A 19749-nucleotide genomic window follows, 5' to 3' on the forward strand; every position below is an offset into this window, starting at 1 on the left:
ACTCCCCACCACCAATCCACAGATTCTGCCTCCCCAAGAAAAGCAAGTCACTGTGCCCAGTGTTGGAGCAGATGTGGGCCCAAAATTCATCATGTTTAATCAAATAAGACAAAGGTTGCTCTATTTTGATTATATATGTCTCATGATGTTCCTGAGAAACCACAACACCTCTATCTATATAATCTAGATAATGAGGGTACCAGCAGGCCATAGAATTTTTATGCTGGTGCATCTGTAAACTTATCCATGTTATTTGCAAGAGCATGGATGGCTCAGTTAGTGCTTCATTGAGAAGCAATATAAACGACATGAGGTCCTTGTGCTCACAGATAAACACTACAGAACACAGAGATGTTAAACAAGCAGATTTGTCTCTTCAGGAAAAGAGATATATAACCAGTTTTTCACCCAGAAGGCTAGGTATGGATATAGTTAGTAGCCTGCTAGCCTGTGCTTTCTGTAGAGCCAGTCCACACTTGACTCCCCCAGAGTCTTTGACATATCTCAATCATTTGGCTTAGACTGTTTTGTTTTCCAAAATTATACTATGATGGCTAGAAAAACCATTGATTTTATGCTAGTCATTGATCTTGGTATCTACTAGGCAATTGTCTATGATACCAGGGTTTGGAAAATAAATTCCTGTTAAACTTGACTCAGTAACCACATCCTCTCACCCAGAAATGTAAAGCCAGGACCATTGACTTGGTTTGTTATCACTAACTGCTTTTTGGCTTCTGAAACCTGCTTATGCAGATGTTCGGGTTGCTTTGACTACCTAATCTTAGCAAAGAAAAAAAAAAAGAAAACAAAACAAAACAAAAACAAAAAACCTCTTGCCTCCCTCTCTCCATACAGATTTCTAATGACTTCTGGTAGTGTGGTAGTGTACTTTAAAAGTACTTTAAAAGTACTTTGCTAACACTTCTTCTTGTAGCAATATCAAGTTTGACTCGTAGATTTTTTTTGTCCTTCTAGTAGTAATCAATAAATCTTTTAGTTATAATCGGATTGAGTCATGAGTCAGGGACTCCATAATAGTATAAAACTTAAATATTCCTAAAAATAAAGTACCTGGGTACAAACTCTAGAAGTCAGAACCAACACCATTTACCGAGTTATGCTGAACCAGACTTCTTTCTTGCTTCGCTTGGATCATAACCCTGCTGGCCATGGCATTTGCAGAGACTCCCACAACTGTGTCCAATATGAGGGCCTCAACCCTTGGTGAAGGTAGGAAATTTTTTCTTTAAATACAAGTAAAATGCAGGAATTTGGCCCTCTCATCAAAGGGTTGGTGACAATTAGAGAGAAATAAATATAGGTTCTAGTCAGTCCTTGGAGACAATTTAATTTATACAATTATTGGCATATTTGTTAAGATATAAAGAAGCAAAATATTCAAAGCAACACCTCTACAACTTTTTTCAAGTAATGTTAAATTTTAATCCCTGGTATCCTGACCAAGTAAATATTGATGTTAAAAATTGGAAGTGCATAGAAGTGAATGTGGAAAGAGCTCACAAGAAGGGAAATCAAATTCCAGTCAATTCTTTCAGAAGCTGGAGTACAGTAATATATTGCTTGGGTCCTCTCAGGCAGAACAGAGAGAGGATGGAGAGGGGAGGGAGAAAGAGAAGGGAGTGGGGAGGGAAAAAGGAGGGGGATTTCTATCCCAGACACATCTTGGCAGGGTCTGGGAGAGTAGGACAAGTGGACTCAGGTATCACTCATCCTTCCTGGCAGTCAAAGAGCCAGACCCATTTTTGCAAGCTGGTACAACAGGACCTGAAGTCAGAGCCCTCTAGCCATGCACTGCTCCTCAGGAACATCTACCACTGCAACCCCTGCTAGGGCTTGGTTGCCCAAGAGTTTAGTTTAGTTTGTTTGTTTTTCACTCACAGTGGGAATAAATTAATGATCAATAGTCTCTTGAAGCAAGTCCAAGTTCTAGTACAGGAACAATTGCAACTAGGATATAAATCTAAGCTGGTGGTTATTGAATTTATGGGCATTCGTTATATGGATAATATTTTTTGGTTCATGCAGGCAATACTTAAAAGAATGCCCAATTTTCTCATACTCACAATCTACACATCGTTACTATCCAGAAGATTGCCCTTTTAAACTTCTTTTTGGAAGATGTCCTATGGATGCTTTCTAAAATTACACCTAGAAATACTATTGTGATTACTTTGAATGCTATTACAGTACTATATTGAATAGGTAGGGTGAGAGTGGGCAGCCTTGTCTAGTCCCTGATCTTAGTGGAATTGCTTCAAGTTTCTCTCCATTTAGTTTGATGTTGGCTACTGGCTTGCTGTATATTGCTTTTACTACGTTTAGGTATGGACCTTGAATTCCTAATCTTTCCAAGACTTTTAACATGAACGGATGTTGAATTTTGTCAAATGCTTTCTCAGCATCTAGTGAGATGATCATGTGATTTTTTTTCTTTGAGTTTATTTATGTAGTGGATTACATTGATGGATTTCCGAATATTGAACCATCCCTGCATTCCTGGGATAAAGCCTAGTTGATCATGATGGATGATTGATTTGATGTGTTATTGGATTTGGTATGCAAGAATTTTATTGAGTATTTTTGCATCACTATTCATAAGAGAGATTGGTCTGTAGTTCTCTTTCTTTGTTGGGTCTTTGTGAGGCTTAGGTATGAGTGTAATTGTATCTTCATTGAACAAATTGGGTATTGTTCCTTCTGTTTCTATTCTGTGGAATAATTTGAAGAGAATTGGTATTAGGTCTTCCTGGAAGGTCTGATAGAATTCTGCACTAAAGCCATCTGGCCCCGAACTTCTTTTGGTGGGGAGATTTTTAATGACTGCTTCTATTTCTTTAGGGGTTATGCAACTGTTTAGATGATTTATCTGCTCCTCGTTTAACTTTGGTACCTGGTATGTATCTAGAAAATTGTTCATTTCATCCAGATTTTCCAATTTTGTTGAGTATAGGCTTTTGTAGTAGGATCTGACGATTTTTTAATTTCCTCTGTTTCTGTTGTTATGTTTCCCTTTTCAGTTCTGATTTTATTAATTTGAGTACTGTCTCTGCGCCTTTTGGTTAGTCTGGCTAAGGGTTTGTCTAGCTTGTTGATTTTCTCAAAGAAGCAGCTCCTGGTTTTGTTGATATTTTGTATAGTTCTTTTTGTTTCAACTTGGTTGATTTCAGCCCTGAGTTTGATTATTTCCTGCCATCTACTCCTCTTGGGTATATTAGCTTCTTTTTGTTCTAATGCTTTCAGGTGTGCTGTCAAGTTGTTAATGTATGATCTTTCCATTTTCTTTTTGTGGGCACTTAGAGCTATGACTTTTCCTCTTAGTACTGCTTTCATGGAGTCCCACAAATTTTGATATCATGTGTCCTCATTTTCATTTAAATCAAAACAGTCTTTAATTTCTTTCTTTATTTCTTCCTTGACCAAGTTATCATTGAGTAAAGCATTGTTCAGTTTCCATGTGTATGTGGGTTTTCCGTTGTTTTTGTCCATATCAAAGACGAGTCTTAGTCCATGGTGGTCTGATAGAGTACAAGGTATTATTTTCATCTTTTTGTATCTGTTGAGGCCTTTTGTGACCAATTATATGGTCTATTTTGGAGAAGGTACCATGAGGTGCTGAGAAAAAGGTATATTCTTTTGTTTTAGGATGAAATGTTTTATAGAAGTCAGTTAAGTCCAATTGGTTCATAACTTCTGTTAGTTTCATTGTGTCTAGGTTTAGTTTCTGTTTCCACGATCTGTCCACACGATCTGTCCATAGCTGAGAGTGGGGTGTTGAAATCTCTCACTATTATTGTATGAGGTGCAATGTATGCTTTAAGCTTTAGTAAAGTTTCTTTTATATATGTGGGTGCCCTTGCATTTGGAGCATAGATGTTCAGAATTGCAAGTTCCTCTTGGTACATTTTTCCTTTGATGAATATGAAGTGTACTTCTTTATCTTTTTTGATTACTTTTGGTTGAATAACGATTTTATTTGATATTAGAATCGCTACTCCAGCTTGTTTCTTGGGGCCATTTGCTTGGGAGATTGTTTTCCAACCTTTTACTCTGAGGTAGTGTCTGTCTTTTTCACAGAGGTGCATTTCCTGTATGCAGCAAAATGTTGGGCCCTATTTATGTATCCAATCTGATAGTCTATGTCTTTTTATTGGAGAATTTAGTCCATTGATATTAAGAGATATTAAGGAAAAATGAATGTTGTTCCCTGTTATTTTTGTTATTGGCAGTGGTGTTATGTTTGTATAGCTACCTTCTTTTATGGTTGTTGGAAGATTACTTTCTTGTTTTTTCTAGGTTGTAGTTTCCCTCCTTGTGTTGGAGTTTTCCACCAATTATCCTTTGAAGTGCTGGATTTGTGGGAAGATATTGTGTAAATTTGGTTTTGTCATGGAATATTTTGGTTTCTCCACCAATATTGATTGAGAGTTTTGCTGGGTAAAGTAGTCTGGGCTGGCATTTGTGTTCTCCTAGGGTCTGTATGATATCAGTCCAGGATCTTCTGGCTTTTATAGTCTCTGGTGAGAAGTCTGGTATAATTCTTATAGGTCTGCCTTTATATGTTACTTTACCTTTTTCCCTTACTGCTTTTAGTATTTTTTCTTTGTTTTGTATATTTGATGTTTTGATTATTATGTGACAGGGGGTATTTCTTTTCTGGTCTAGTCTATTTGGGGTTCTGTAGGCTTCTTGTATATTTAAAAACGTCTCTTTCTCTAGGTTAGGGAAGTTTTCCTCTATAATTTTGTTGAAGATATTTACTGGCCCTTTAAGTTGGGAGTCTTCACCCTCATTTATACCTATTATCCTTAGGTTTGGAGTTCTCATTGTGTCCTGGATTTCCTGGATGTTTTGGGTTAGGGGCTTTTTGCATTTTGCATTTTCTTTGACAATTGTGTCAATGTTTTCCATGGTATCTTCTGCCCATGAGAGTCTCTCTTCTATCTCTTGTATTCTGTTGGTGATACTTGTGTCTATGACTCCTAATCGTTTTTTTTAAGTTTTTCTATCTCCAGGGTAGAAATTTAGAAATTCTTGCATGGGCTACTGAGTTTACTGTATATTCTCTGGTGTTGTGCAGAATGTTCTGTAGATATCCATTAAATCCATTTGATGTAAGATCACAACTCTGATAAGTCTATGATTTTTTCTAGGTAATCTACATCACAGAGCATGTTTGGTGGTAAATTCACTTACTAATATTGAATTAGGGTCAATCTTTACCTCTAATTCCAGCAGTGCACTTTTTATAAAGTCGAGGACAACAGATTTTGGTGCATCTATCTTTAGTAGCATTATTATCAATTATTATAGATGGAAAAACCAAGATATTCCATGACAAAACCAAATTTACACAATATCTTTCTACAAATCCAGCCCTACAAAGGATAATAGAGGGAAACAACAAACACAAGGAGGGAAATTATACCCTAGAAAAAGCAAAAAAGTAATCTTCTTCCAACAAACCCCAAAAGAAGATAGCCATACAAACATAACTCCACCTCTAATAACAAAAATAACAGGAAGCAGCTATCACTTCTCCTTAATAACTCTTAATATCAATGGATTCAATTCCCCAATAAAAAGACATAGACAAACAGACTGGAGACATAAACAGGACCCAACATTTTGCTGCATACATGAAATGCACCTCAGTGACAAAGACAAACACTTCCTCAGAGTAAAAGGCTGGAAAACAATTTTCCAAGCAAATGGTCCCAAGAAACAAGCTGAAGTAGCCATTCTAATATCGAATAAAATCAACTTTCAACCAGATGTTATCAAAAAAGATAAGAATGGACACTTTATACTCATCAAAGGAAGAATCAACCAAGATGAAATTACAATTCTGAACATCTATGCACCAAATGCAATGGCACCCACATACATAAAAGAAACTTTGCTAAAGCTCAAAGCACAAATTGCACCTCACATTATAATAGTGGGAGACTTCAACACCTCACTCTTATCAATGGACAGAACATGGAAACAGAAACTAAACAGAGAGACAGTAAAACTAAGAGAAGTTATCAACCAAATGGATTTAGCAGATATTTACAGAAGATTTCATCCAAAAACAAAAGAATATACCTTCTTCTCAGCACCTCATGGTACCTTCTCCAAAATTAACCATATAACTGGACACAAAACAAGCCTCAACAGATACAAGAAGATTGAAATAATTTCATGCATTTTATCAGATCACCAGGGGCTAAGTCTGGTGATCTGATAGAATCATGTATCATCTATCATTATCAATAACGATAAAATCAATGGGAAGCCCACATATACATGGAAACTGAACAATGCTCTCTACTCAGTGATAACTTGGTGGGAGCCCCTGTTTTATCTGTGCACAATCTAGGAAAGCCCATCGACCCTCCTTCCCCCAACCCTGAGAAAACTCTAAACAGAGAAATAGTGCCAAAACACTGGTCCCACATTTCTGGAAACCTATGTAACATATTTTTCTTACAAATGCCTGCCCAAGAGCTTAGATTTGACCGTACCTATGCATAGTCCCAGATCATGATTGACATGTCGGCTCTACCTCCCTAATCCCTAAGCTCTAGACAACCTCCCTACCTTAGCCAGAGCCTGGGACTTCCCTGACCCACTCGGGATCAGTACCACATAAACCTGCATTTTTCTGTTTTCAATCTGGTCTGATCAGGCCTTTTGCACCAGCAGAAACATATCAGTTCTGAATAAACCAAGTTGATAGAATTCTTGGTGAAGGCATTCTAGGAAGAAGAGTTAGTAAGTAGGACTAGGATGAGTAATGACATTTGGCATCAATGGAGCTCTTTGTTGTCTCAAAGTAAAATTCCAAATATTATTGTAAATGGATTATGCTCCTTTTTTTTTCACTCTGATTAGGATTGAATATGTGATACATCTACTCACCTGGCGTGTTCTTATTGAGAAAAATCTCATCATTTCTCCAATGCCACTATACATTAATGGTATCTCTCTTAAAGTAAACAAGCAAATTATAGAAGCATTTCTTCTAAGAGGGAAGAGTATTTGGATATGTACTCCAAAAAGAGAATAAACAATACATTCCAGTCAATTTAAAGATATTTACTGACCATGTATATTATGTCAGTTATTCAGTGATTAACACAGGTAGATACAGGAACACCCCACCTAGAACTCCATCTAGTCCTGGTGTAATTTGGAATAAGGTGATAATAAGCATGCAAGAAGTTCATCATGTTTTCCACTGTAGAAAGTAAGAAAGAGACAAGATTTTTCAAGCATATAGAGTTCCAAACACCTTTCCTCACCTTTATCGACTGTATAGTAAATTTCATAGAAAAGAATTTATTGTGAGATAGGCTTCCTAGGTGTTTTCTATTACATGAGAGGTGCGGCAGCTTCACTAACAAAACCAGACTTTCTGTCAAACTCCAAGTAAGAGCTCTGCCTCCCTGAGCTGGGGGTGTGGGTGAGAGTTGGGGTAAGGGCTGCTGCCTTTTACAAGTGTTTTGTGGGTTTTTTATTAGTAAGCATTTATTTATTACATTGCATTAAAATAATTTCCAGAGAATTCTATTAAACACTTGGAGTTTTAGAAATGATTTTGCTTTTTTATAAGTTGTAGACTTTTTCTTATTTCTACAACTTATAGGGCCAGTGATTCAAGTGTCTTTAGTCTGTGAATATCCCCCATATGTCCAGCAGGATGGTAGGGATCCATATGCTCAGGGAGAAGAATGGCAGTAGCAAGTTAGAGTTCAGTTTTGTAGATTCATGTGTGTGAGAGTTAGCCCAGTGTACCATAATGGAGACTGGCAGCAGTACACTGCTTCATCAGAGGGATGCTGCCACCTCCAATAGCTAGTACTCTGTGTTTGGGCCTCTAATTTGTGGTACCACTCTGAGTATAACAATTGTAATTCATTCAGGACTTCTTCAGTTGCATAGCACAGTGTCCTTAATGCCTGTGTCGGCTGCCTGTACCAAATGTTCTGTGGAAAGTAGAAAATCAAATAGAGATGGACAATTTTATTAATAGGTATATCTTACCTAAGTTGAATCAAGATGAGATTAAACAACTTAAATTGACCTATAGTCCACAGTGAAATAGAAGCAGCTATTAAATGTCTCACAACCAAAAGGATCTCAGGTCCTGATGGTCTTAACACAGAATTTTGCCATACTTTCAAAGAAGAGTTAATGCCAATACTCCTCAAATTATTCCACTAAATAAAAACAGAAGAAACATTGCTCAATTTATTTTATCAGGTCATAGTTCCACTGACACTCAAACCACATAAGGACTCAACAAAGAAAGAGCGATTAACCTTATAAACAAAGATGAAAAAATACTCAATAAAATACTTACAATTCTAATCCAAGAACATATGAAGAAGATCATCCACCATGATCAAGTAAACTTTATACCAGAGATGCAGGGACAGTTGCAATTCACCATATAAACAAACTGAAAGAAAAAAATCCAGTGATAATCTCATTAGATCCAAGAAATCTGACAATCCTTCATGATAAAAGTCTTGAAAAGATTGAGGATGCAACAGAAATACCAAAACATAGTAACAACAGTTTACAGCAAGCCCATAGCCAATCCCAAAAAACTCAAAACAATTTCACTAATATCAGGAACAAATCAATGTTGTCCACTCTCTCCATATGTATTCAATGTAATACTTGAAGTTTTAGCTAGAATAAGATGTGAAGAAGATCAAGGGGATACAAGTTAGAAAAGATAAAGTCAAGGCATCATTATTTGCAGATGATATGATGGTATACATTTTAGGATGGTTCCTAAAATTCCACCAAGAATTTCCTATAGCTGATATGCACTTTTAGTAAAACAGCTGGATATAACATTAAAAAAAAAACAGTATGCCTCCTATACACAAATAACAAATGGACTGAGAAGAAATCAGGGAAGCAGTACCTTTCACAAGAGCATCAAATAAATAAAATATCTTGGGGGTAATTCTACCTAAGGAAGTAACAGACATGTATTATAAAAGCTTCCAATTTTGGAAAAAAATTGAAGAATATTAGAAGACACACAAGAAGGGAGAACTATACTCCCCAGAAAACAAAAGACTTACCAAGCTAAATGCACAGATGGACTCTTAAGATATGAGTGCAATCAAGCAGCCAAGAGATTTAAAGTGTATAAAGGACCTCAGGTTTTGAGCCAGAGAAATAATAAGACTTAGAATAAAGAAGAAATACCTAGGAGAAAACAGCCTAGAATAGGGACTTTCCCGAGGTTTCAAGTGTCCTAGGTAATTAGATCAGATAGCAGTTTTAAGGTAAGTCAGGAATTGTCAGAGATATTAGAGGCTCCACTGTTTATACTGTCTTCAAAGCTCAGGACAGGTAGAGAGAATATACAGAACCCTAAAATTAAACTACCCTTGGGAACTGGCGCTGGCTAGAGTGTCCTTTGTCCTTATTCCACACCCAGAATGTCCCTTCTGTGTGAGAAATGATTTTTCAGGCTAAGAGACTTCCTGGTGCTGCCGACCATCTGACCTCCTTGAAATCCACCAACACGTGTGCCTGAACATCCAGATGTGTGCCTGAACATCCAGACACCAGAACAACCTCCTGCTGTTTAGCTCAAGGTCGTCTGCTATTCTACAAGACTAAAGAACTTCAGGCCTTGACTCCTGAGACATCCCACCCTAGAGGCACAGGGGTAATGCTGCCTTAGAAGGTAGGGCCTAGGGTGTATACACCCAAGGTTAAATGACAGCTTGTGATTACAAGATTGAAGTTGAAATGTGAATCTAGAGTTATATAGATTTGTTCCTTTTGCAATTTCTCTTTATTATATATGTGATTTTATGTGTATGTAGACAGCTATGTGCCACAAAATGTGTAAAAGTCAGAGGACAACTTTGAAAGTGTGTTTCAAAGAAAGGAAATGTTTTGAAACCCCTAGTCAATAGAATAGAGCCCAAGAACCCCTGCTAACAGATACTTAGTGCCTAAAATTGATAAATGGTAGACTTACAGCTCCGGGCTAACACCATGTGTTTCCACTGCTATCTTTGATGAGAACAAAGATTATTGTGTACTTGTCCAGCTAGATCCCGCAGGTACTCTTGAACTGAGTTTGAGATACACCCTAGACGATTCTGCAGAGAGCCTATTTTCCTTGACTCTAGCTGTAACATTGTGACTAGGAGTGGCCATAGGTATAGAGACAGGTGTGGCTACATTGATACAGACACCTCATTATTTTCATCAGCTGAGAGCTGCCACTGATGTAGATTTGAGAGCCCTAGAACAGTCAGTAACAAAGTTAAGTTGTTACTGGACTTGCTGTTTCTTAAAGGAGAAAGTCTGTGTGCTGCTCTAAGAAAAAATGTTACTTCTATGTAGACCATTCAAGAGTGACTAGAGAGTAAATTCAGAGAAAGGTTAGACCAGAGACAAGATAGGGAGGCACTGCAACGTTGATTCGAGAGTTGGTTCAATCCTCCCTCGCTGGACCCTTTGTGATTTTACTTTTGCTTTTAACCATAGGCCCCTACATTTTAAATAGATTTGTAACTTTTGTTAGAGAAAGGATAAATGCTGTTCAGCTTTTTGTGTTGCACCACCAATATAGGACTTTGGGTCAAGAAAATGGTAATTATGATGACACTGGAGTTTAAACTTTTCTAAAGATCCTAATCGGAAGAAGTGGGGTGAGAATAGACTTATTAATAATTGAGTTTTTATGATTAAAAACAACCAAATTGGAAGAAGTGGGGATGTAGAGTGAAAAATTATAAAGGCCATTTTATGAAATATGTGTAGATTTTTTCCCCTTACAGAATGCAGAACTGAAAATAAGATTTCAGGCCTCACATTCCAGGTGAAGGACACTTGCTGGATTACATTCCTCAAGCCTCGCCCAAGGCAGGAAGACATTCCTGATTACAGATAAAGATGCTACCACCTAGGTGGGGCTATAGCCCTATAGCCGGAAAAAGTAAAGATAGTAATCTGAAATGGCAGAATAGGACACAATGGCATGGTAAAAACCACATTTTTGAGAAGAATGCAGGGCGATTTCCACATGACACTAATTATTTAGAGTGAGTACCTCTGAATTGTTCCACTGTTTTCATGTTTTGTATCCTTGACAACCCCTCGCCCCGCTTCCCACTCCCCTGGTTTGTGGTTTTTCCCTTTAAAACCCTCCAAGGACTGGCTGAGGTGGTCGGATCTTGACTCCAGCGTGAGTACCTGGTTAGACCGCTGGCTGCCAGCTCTTTCCCTAATAAACCTCTGCTGATTGCATCCAGGTATGGTTTCTTGTGACGTTTGGGTGGCCGAAATGTCCTGAGGCTTGAGGAAGGGTCTCCAGAGTTTGGAGCTCTTCAGTCATCAGAATGGCCTTGATATTATGTACTTAAAGTACTAAAAGGTAAACTATTTTCAATAGTAGATAATACTATATCTCATGGTATAAAGGTGTCTACTAAAAGCAGCTAACAGGTCGCTCCTGCATGGAAAGGCAAAAAAAAAAAAAAAAAAAAAAAAAAAAAAAAAAAAAAAAAAAAAAAAAACCTCTGTCTAAAGCCTCTAAATAACACCTGAAACTTAGTTTCAACAGGATTCCCTCAGCTAAATTCTGTCAGACAATGGGAATACAAATTTAATAATGACTTTAATTTAAAAAAAAATCCTTCTACATACTGCGTAAGTTTTTAAAGGCTGTCTATGTTCTCTAAAAGTTTACCAGAAAACTCACAAGACTTACCTAATGGTAATATCAACTTGTTGTTTTACTCTATGTGGATTCAATATTTTTATCAAGGCAATGTTGCACAGTATCTTCTAAGCTGAATAATAAAGATCTTCAGAACTCCAACTGTGCCTGCTTAAAATAATTACAGGCAAACTTGTTAAATCTAAATAATCTTTCAAAGAGGAGATAGACATGTGATTGGTGGACCATCACCAGAGTATCCATTCTTCCCAGTTGGCTGTGTGTGGTTTGTCCCTAGTCCTATGAGACCTCAATGTTTTCTGGGTGTATGAGGTAAAATCTAAAAATGGGGAGATGGTCCACATATGCAGCAGTTAAAAAATGTGTGGGGAAAATCGTGGGTGGGGAGGTGAGAGTGGGGGGGGGTAGGTGGGGGCACATCCTCATAGAAGCAGGAGGAGGGGGGTTGGGATAGGGAGTTTCTGGGTAGGGGGGAAAGGGGATTACATATCTGAAATGTAAATAAAATATCTAATAAAATTTTTTTTTAAAAAACGGTGTATATATACTGAATAAAGGTCCTCAATATTGCCTAATATGCTCCTTAGAAAAATTTTCTCTCAAACAAATAAGTTTGTTAATCTTATGTCTCATGGTATTTAGTTTTTAAAAATCAAGATAAATGTAGGTATAAAAGTTAAAACAACCCATAAATATAATTATAGATTTCTATCTCTCTGAAAATTAGTTCAACCTTCTTGATTCTTGCAGGGCGGTGATGGCGCACGCCTTTAATCCCAGCACTTGGGAGGCAGAGGCAGGCGGATTTCTGAGTTCGAGGCCAGCCTGGTCTACAGAGTGAGTTCCAGGACAGCCAGGGCTACACAGAGAAACCCTGTCAAAAAAAAAAACAAAAAAAAAAAAACAAAAAACCAAAAAACAAAACCACAAAACCTTCTTGATTCTTAAAATCTACAACAAAAAATAAGTGACAATTGTTTAAAAAAATCCACATACAGGTAATTTTAATTTACTGCAGCGTACCATGCATAAATTTCTAAGGTTATAATGGTCTAGTAATGTTTTAAAAATCTGACTTAAAGATCTATATCTAATCATATATGTCTATGTTAACTTTATTTTTTTGGTTTTTTGAGACAGGGTTTCTCTGTATAGCCTTGGCTGTCCTGGAACTCACTGGGTAGACCAGGCTGGCCTCGAACTCAAGAAATCCGCCTGCCTCTGCCTCCCAAGTGCTCGGATTAAAGGCGTGCGCCACCACTGCTCGGCATATGTTAGCTTTATTGAGATTTAATTATTTGGAGAAAGTACATCATATAAAACTGATATTTTGTAAAAGCATGGTATAAAAGAATTTTAGAATGAGATTCCTAGCCTCTCCATGAACTGTATCTATGGTTTGAAGTATATTTTGATACTAAAAGAACTTTAATCAAAACCATAATTTTTAAGACTCAGTCTTAACAGATAAAATTGCAAAATCCTAATCATAAAAAGTTATTTATTATAAACTTTTAAAGATATCAATATATGCAAGTTACTGACCAGTCATGTCGTATGTGATCAAAGTCTTTAATGCGCTCAGAACTGTGTTTGTAGTCCTGCTAAGCACAAATGTAATTCATTTACAGAGACGAGCTCAGAGAGACAAATTTATATCTTACATAATATCTTTGTCACATGTTGTAAAATACAACGCTGAAGCAAGTAACTCAAAACAAGTTTAAAGTTTAATTAAAAATTATTAATATAAAATAATAATCAAAATCAGGTATACAAAAGGAACTGGCTATAAAAAATGAAAAGAATGAGTAAAATAGGCTAAATGTTTATATAATACACTTGCATTGCAAGGAAAGCCCAGGCTCAAGTAGTTCCCTTGGATGGAATAGAATCCTACCAGAGTAAGTGCCTTGGGACTGGGAGGAGACAAGGGAGTGGATCCGGAAGTAACATGAATAAACAAAAAACCAACCAAACAAACAGATACATAAATACATAAATAAAAACATAAATACATAAATAAAAACATAAATACATAAATAAAATGTCTCCCATCAATAAAGAAGAAAGAAAAAGTTAATTCCATGGTATATATCCTAACCATCCATGTTCCAGGATTAAAGGAGATTTTTTTTTCCCCCAGTGGCTTCCCCTTCTTTTATTCTCCATTAGTATTTCCTTACAGTTGTAGAAAATTTTAATCCCAATCAGGGTTTCTACCCCATCTTTGATCTTTTAGTTCCCAGATAGAAGACTCACACAACCTTTATATTTACAATAAGCCTTAAACATCACAAGAGCTGGGTAGATATCTACCTCCTATACTATTAGACTCTACTTTCATATCGATAATCCTGAATCATGGAATCATAAAGGAGACTTCTAGACTTTGTGTCATCATATTTATAGTTCCTCATATTTATTCAGACTATCCACATAGTGTCTTTAAAAAGTTTGCTAGACAATCCTATAAAATGACACAATAAGATTTTATTTCTCTTTTAAACTACCAACTAGACACTGAATTAATATGACTTCTACAAAGGTTTCACCTGTTTGTTCCTTATGCAGGTGTCTAATGTAACAAACTTCTAACTACAGTTACTGTAAGGTTCTACAAAACTCTGATACATGGTTTAGCCAGTTGTTCAACTGTATTTAACCTTACAACTCAAAACTTGCTAACATTTTCTGTTAATGTTCTTGAGAAGTTTGTACAGTTATTAGCTTCTGGCTCTTGTTCTGTATCTTTACCTTTTTAAAGATTTTTTGTGCCTTTTTGGATGGATCCTCCTCAGAGGCACAGTTACTGCTGTCACTGTCTTTTCTACATTGTATTTTTTTCCAGTTCAAGTAAAAATCTGCATCCTGAATCTTTAAAAAAAAGTTTGTATGAATCTAAATCTTAGGCTAGAACAAAGAAGTAATTATATGCAGGAATCTAAATCTTAAGCTAGAACAAAGAAGTAGGCTTCAGGCATGAAAATGACTTTGGGCTAGGACAGAGAAGTAGGCTCAGATATTTTGATCATCCTGATAAGCCCTTAGAAATAGTGATCAGGAGTGATCAAGAGACTATGTTTATTGTCCTGCCTGTTCTTTGACTATCTGGGTTTATTGTCTTGCTTGTTCCTTGACTATTTGCATCTATTGTATTGCTAGTTCCTCAACCTAGAACTGAGCTTAATACTTGCATGTAATTTAAACAGTATAAAGGCAAAATAGGAGGAGGGATGGGATAGGGGATTAATGGGGGGTGTGAAAGGGGATAACATTTGAAATGTAAATAAAATACTGAATAAAAAGAATCTAAAAAAAAAAGAAGTTTGTATGACCTCTGATGCACAGATCTGACCTGACTCCATCCTACTCCTGCCTCTTTCTGCCAATCTAGACATTGTTGTGGGACTCAGAATTATCAGACTGAAGCCTTTTCCACATTAATACCCTTATATCTTATCAACTCTCAAAAAACCTTTAGAGAAATTTCAAGCCAGCTTCACATCTTTTTATAACCAACTCATTTCTTTGGCTGCCTAAATTCTTTACTTAGATATTACTACTGCCAAGAATGGGATTTGTACCTTACTCCTAGGAAGATTCTGCTTCCACATCAAAATATCCTAACTGGTTTGAGATGGGGCCCAAAGATGAGAGACTTAGACATAATTGAACCACAAACCTTGTACGAATGAATGTTTAGTTCCCTCCCAATCTGGCTCTTTTCCTGATCACTCCTTTCCTCCTTATTATTCTCATACATTTTTATCCTGTCTTTTCCCCTCTGAACTTCCCCATATACCCAAAGACTCCATGTAAGCCTCTTTGTCCCCCAATGTCTCTCACCTCTGCAAAAGGTACCTCTGCAAAAGGTACCAGTGCAACCACTACAGAGCTCCACCAGGTACACTGCACCCAGCTGACCAATCAGACCAAGAAAGAACTGACCTCGGTACAACTAAGCATAATCTTTCTACAAAAGCAAGATTTCCTAGCTACAATGGTAACACACACACACACACACACACACACACACACACACACACACCTACCTTATGGAAAAGTTAGGAACCCTCACTATTTCAATACTATGGTCTCAGTTTGCTGAGATCCAGTCTGCTTCTCTGCCTCACTTTTCTTACATGCAGGGTCCTCAGAGGCTATAAGAGGGGCTTGGATTCCCTGAGACCGTAGTTATAGAGAGCCGTGAGCTGCAAAATGGCTTCTGAAACTGAATCTGGGTCCTCTTCAAGAGCAACCAATGCTCTTATTTGCTGAATAACCTCTCTAGCCTGAGTTTCTAGGTCTTAACTTGGCCACTTGTATCATACTAGGCAGGAGACAGAGAGAAAGAGAGAGAAAGACAGAGAGAGACAGACAGGCAGAGAGAGAGAGAGAGAGAGAGAGAGACAGAGAGAGACAGAGAGAGACAGAGAGAGACAGAGAGAGACAGAGAGATTAGAGAGGGAGGGAGCAAGTGCTGGGCCCTGGGAGAGAGATGAAGAAGGCTTCAGGAGTGAAATGTATTGGCAATCTGCTTTATCGTGTTCAGTCTAGTTGAACAGGCAGCTGTCATCATCCATGACAGGTTGTAACTTTGCATTCATCCAGCTGCTTTGGTGTCCCTCATACACTTGTAGATAACCACTTACTCATGCCACATAATATACGTAAGACCAACAAACTCTATGGTTGGCCAAGTTGGACTTTGATGGAATTAAATATGCTCACAAAATGAACTTTGGTCTATTGTTGGTTTCCTATCTCTGATGAACAGACTTTTGTCCATTTCTTGGTAGAAAAAGTTAGCACAGCAGCTATGACGAACAGTGTTGCACTGAGCATTTATTTTATGGTATTTTGTAGCCATTTTAATTGCATTTTGACTTTCATTTCTTTGGGAAAACACTCAGGAATATTGTAGCTGTATTGTATAAGAGATCAGTTGTTCATTTTTCAAGTATCTTCTACACTGCCATCCATAGCTGATAGACTAATTAACATTCCCTCCAAAAGTACAAAAAAGTTTTATAAAGCATGTTGGCAGAAATTAACATATTTCTGAGAAATTAACATATGTCATATTTCATATAAAGAGGCACCTGCAACAACCCCCACCCTTACAACTTTCCTCCAATTGATTATTAAATTATTAGAATGGTGATCCATAAAGGAATTGAAACTTTGCCTGGAATCTCATTCTGAATGAGGAACTCTGAACCCTTATGCTAGTCAAAACAGGAATTTGTCATTCAGAAAGGGATTTCACAGTTCTGACAACTTGCTGCAAAACCTTACTGAAAAAAGACTGGAGCTGAGAAAATGATGACCACTGTGACAGGTATGGCTACACCTTGGTCAGGCCTACTTAGTTATGCATGTATCTTTGCCTCTAGACGCCCCCCAAAAGGATATGAGTGGGTCACTGGATTTCACTGTTATTAAATAAATCTCAATTTTTTTAATTTTTAAAATCTATTTATTTATTTATTTATTTATTTATTTTACTATTACTTATCTGTTTAACTGACCTACTGAAGAGAGTTACTACACTGGCTTCTTAGGGCTGCCGAAGGCCAACCTCTGACCCTAACACTTTAATAACCCTTCCTTGTCAATGTAAGTTGATTTTTGTTTTAGAGATGGCAAAAGCTTGATTGAATAAGATCTTAATAGAACTTTGATTTTCATTTCCTCTGTGTCTAAATATGTTAAACTTTTTCACATATTTAGTAACTATTTATACTTCTTTTAAGACATAGCTGTTCTGTTCAATGGTCCATTTACTCGATTACATGTGTGCTTGAGTCTTGTCTGGCTGGTTGTTTGTATTTGAATGAATAACAGTCAAGGATTTTCCCTTTCTGCAGGCAGTCCTTTCACTCTGTTATCATGCTCACTGTACAGAAGTTTTTTAATTTCTTGAAATCTCATGTCAATTACATTCCAACCTGTAAGAGCTCAGAAGGTCACTGCTGATTCCTGTTTTTTTGAGAGGTCTCATTATTGATTTCCTATAAAGATTTTAAAACCTTATGTCTTACATTAATGTCTATTACATATCTTGTTCAGCTTTTAGTACAGAATGAAAGATAGGTACCTAGTTTCAATTCTATGTTAAAATAACTAGTTTTCCCAGGACCATTAAAAATATGCTATCATTTTTTAGCATATGGTTTTGATGCCTTAGTTGAAAGTCCAATGCACGTAGCTGTGAAAGTTTACTTATGGGTTTTCTATTTCATTCTCTATTTTGTTCTCTCTGTATGTTTTGTGTCAGTATCATTGTGATTGTTACTAGGGTTCTATAGCATAGTTTGAAAATATATATTGTAACTATCAATTTCTTTGTGAGTATCATTGGTAGTTGAATGACAATTGCATTGACTCTGTAAATTAGTTTGGTAAATATGCCAATTTTCACAATATTAATCTATGAAACCATGACAATGTGAGGGGCTCTTTGCATTTTCTGAAGTTTTCCTTAATTTCTTTCTTCTTTGCTTGCAGTGTTCTAGGTATCTATTACTATCTCAGTTAAGCTTATTCTAACATTTTTATTGTTTTTGATGTTATCTTGACTAGATTTGTTTTACTATTTCTTTCTAAGTTGGTCCATATTTATATAAAAAAGCTACTGGTTATTGTATACTAACAGTATAGTCTGCTTTACATAGTTTGCCTTTAATCAAAAAGTTTTTGGTATAATCTGCGGTGTCTTCAAGTATAGGATCATATGGTCTACAAGGTTAATTATTCTACTTCCTACTCTATGTATTGACTTTCATGTATTCATCTTACTACAGTGCTTTAGAGAAATGTGCAAGTGCAATAATCACTATGTATAGTGAAAGTGGACATCTTTGCCTTGTTACTGATTTTAAACATGTTTTCTACTTTTCCCTATTGTGCATGATAGTATGATATTGGCTCTGGGTTTGCTTCACACAGCTTGCTTTTTTTTTTCTTTTGAGGTGTGACCCTTGATCCTATTTGTGTACTATATTGAAACTTACTTATCTGCAAATTTTGAATCATTATGGTATGACTGGAATAAAGCCAACTTGATCACGGTACATGATTTTTGAAATGTCTTGTTGACTTTGTTTTATAAGTAATATGTCTATATTCATCAAGAATATTGGTCATATTTTTCTCTCTATTTCTGTTTATTGCTTTGTCCCTGCCTGATTTTGATATAAGGATAATATTTGCTCAGAAACATTGAGTTTGAAATCCCTGGCTCTTATTTCCTTATGTGGAATAGCTTGAGGGATGTTGGATGTTTCAATTCTACATTAAAATAACTAGTTTTTCCAGGACCATTAAAAATATGCTATCCAATTCTGATTTCTCCTTTATTGCAAAATATGTCATTATCTAAATTTCAATATTTCTTATTGATCTGTTCATAATTTATATATTCTTATTCAATTGTATATAAAATTTTAGAAATTTATTTCTTCTAGATTCTCAATTTATTGGAAGATGAGTTTTTAAAATAAACCCTAACAATTCTTTCAAAAGTATCTGTTTTAAAAATGTCTCCTTTTAGCACTAATTACAAAGTTAGGTCTTCATTAGCTTTTCTTTTCTTTTTAAAGGTTTGTCAGTCTCTTTAATCTTTTCAAAGAACACACTTTTTTTTTTACTCTCTGTATTATTCTTTTATATGTGGTTGCATTGATTTTATTCCTAATCTTTATGACTTCTTTTTGGCTGTTATTGGTGCTTGGTTTTGTAAATATTGAGCTGTGTCCTCAGGTTACTTATCTGACTTTTTAAAAAAACATAAGCCCTTAAATAAATATTGTTTTTTCTTAGATATAACTTGCTTGTTCTTTTTTATTAATAGAATATGCTTTAGTTTCTGAAGAAAAAAATTTTTATTAGTAGATTTCTTTCGTGTATGCTGCTTTGAACATGCTATTCCTTTGTTTTCTGGTTTCATGTTCATTGGTCTCTTTCTGATGAATGATTGATCTACATTCATTTTCCTAATGGTCTTCTGT

Source organism: Arvicanthis niloticus, chromosome 5 (assembly GCF_011762505.2).
Source record: "Arvicanthis niloticus isolate mArvNil1 chromosome 5, mArvNil1.pat.X, whole genome shotgun sequence".
In the NCBI taxonomy this organism is placed as follows: Eukaryota; Metazoa; Chordata; class Mammalia; order Rodentia; family Muridae; genus Arvicanthis; species Arvicanthis niloticus.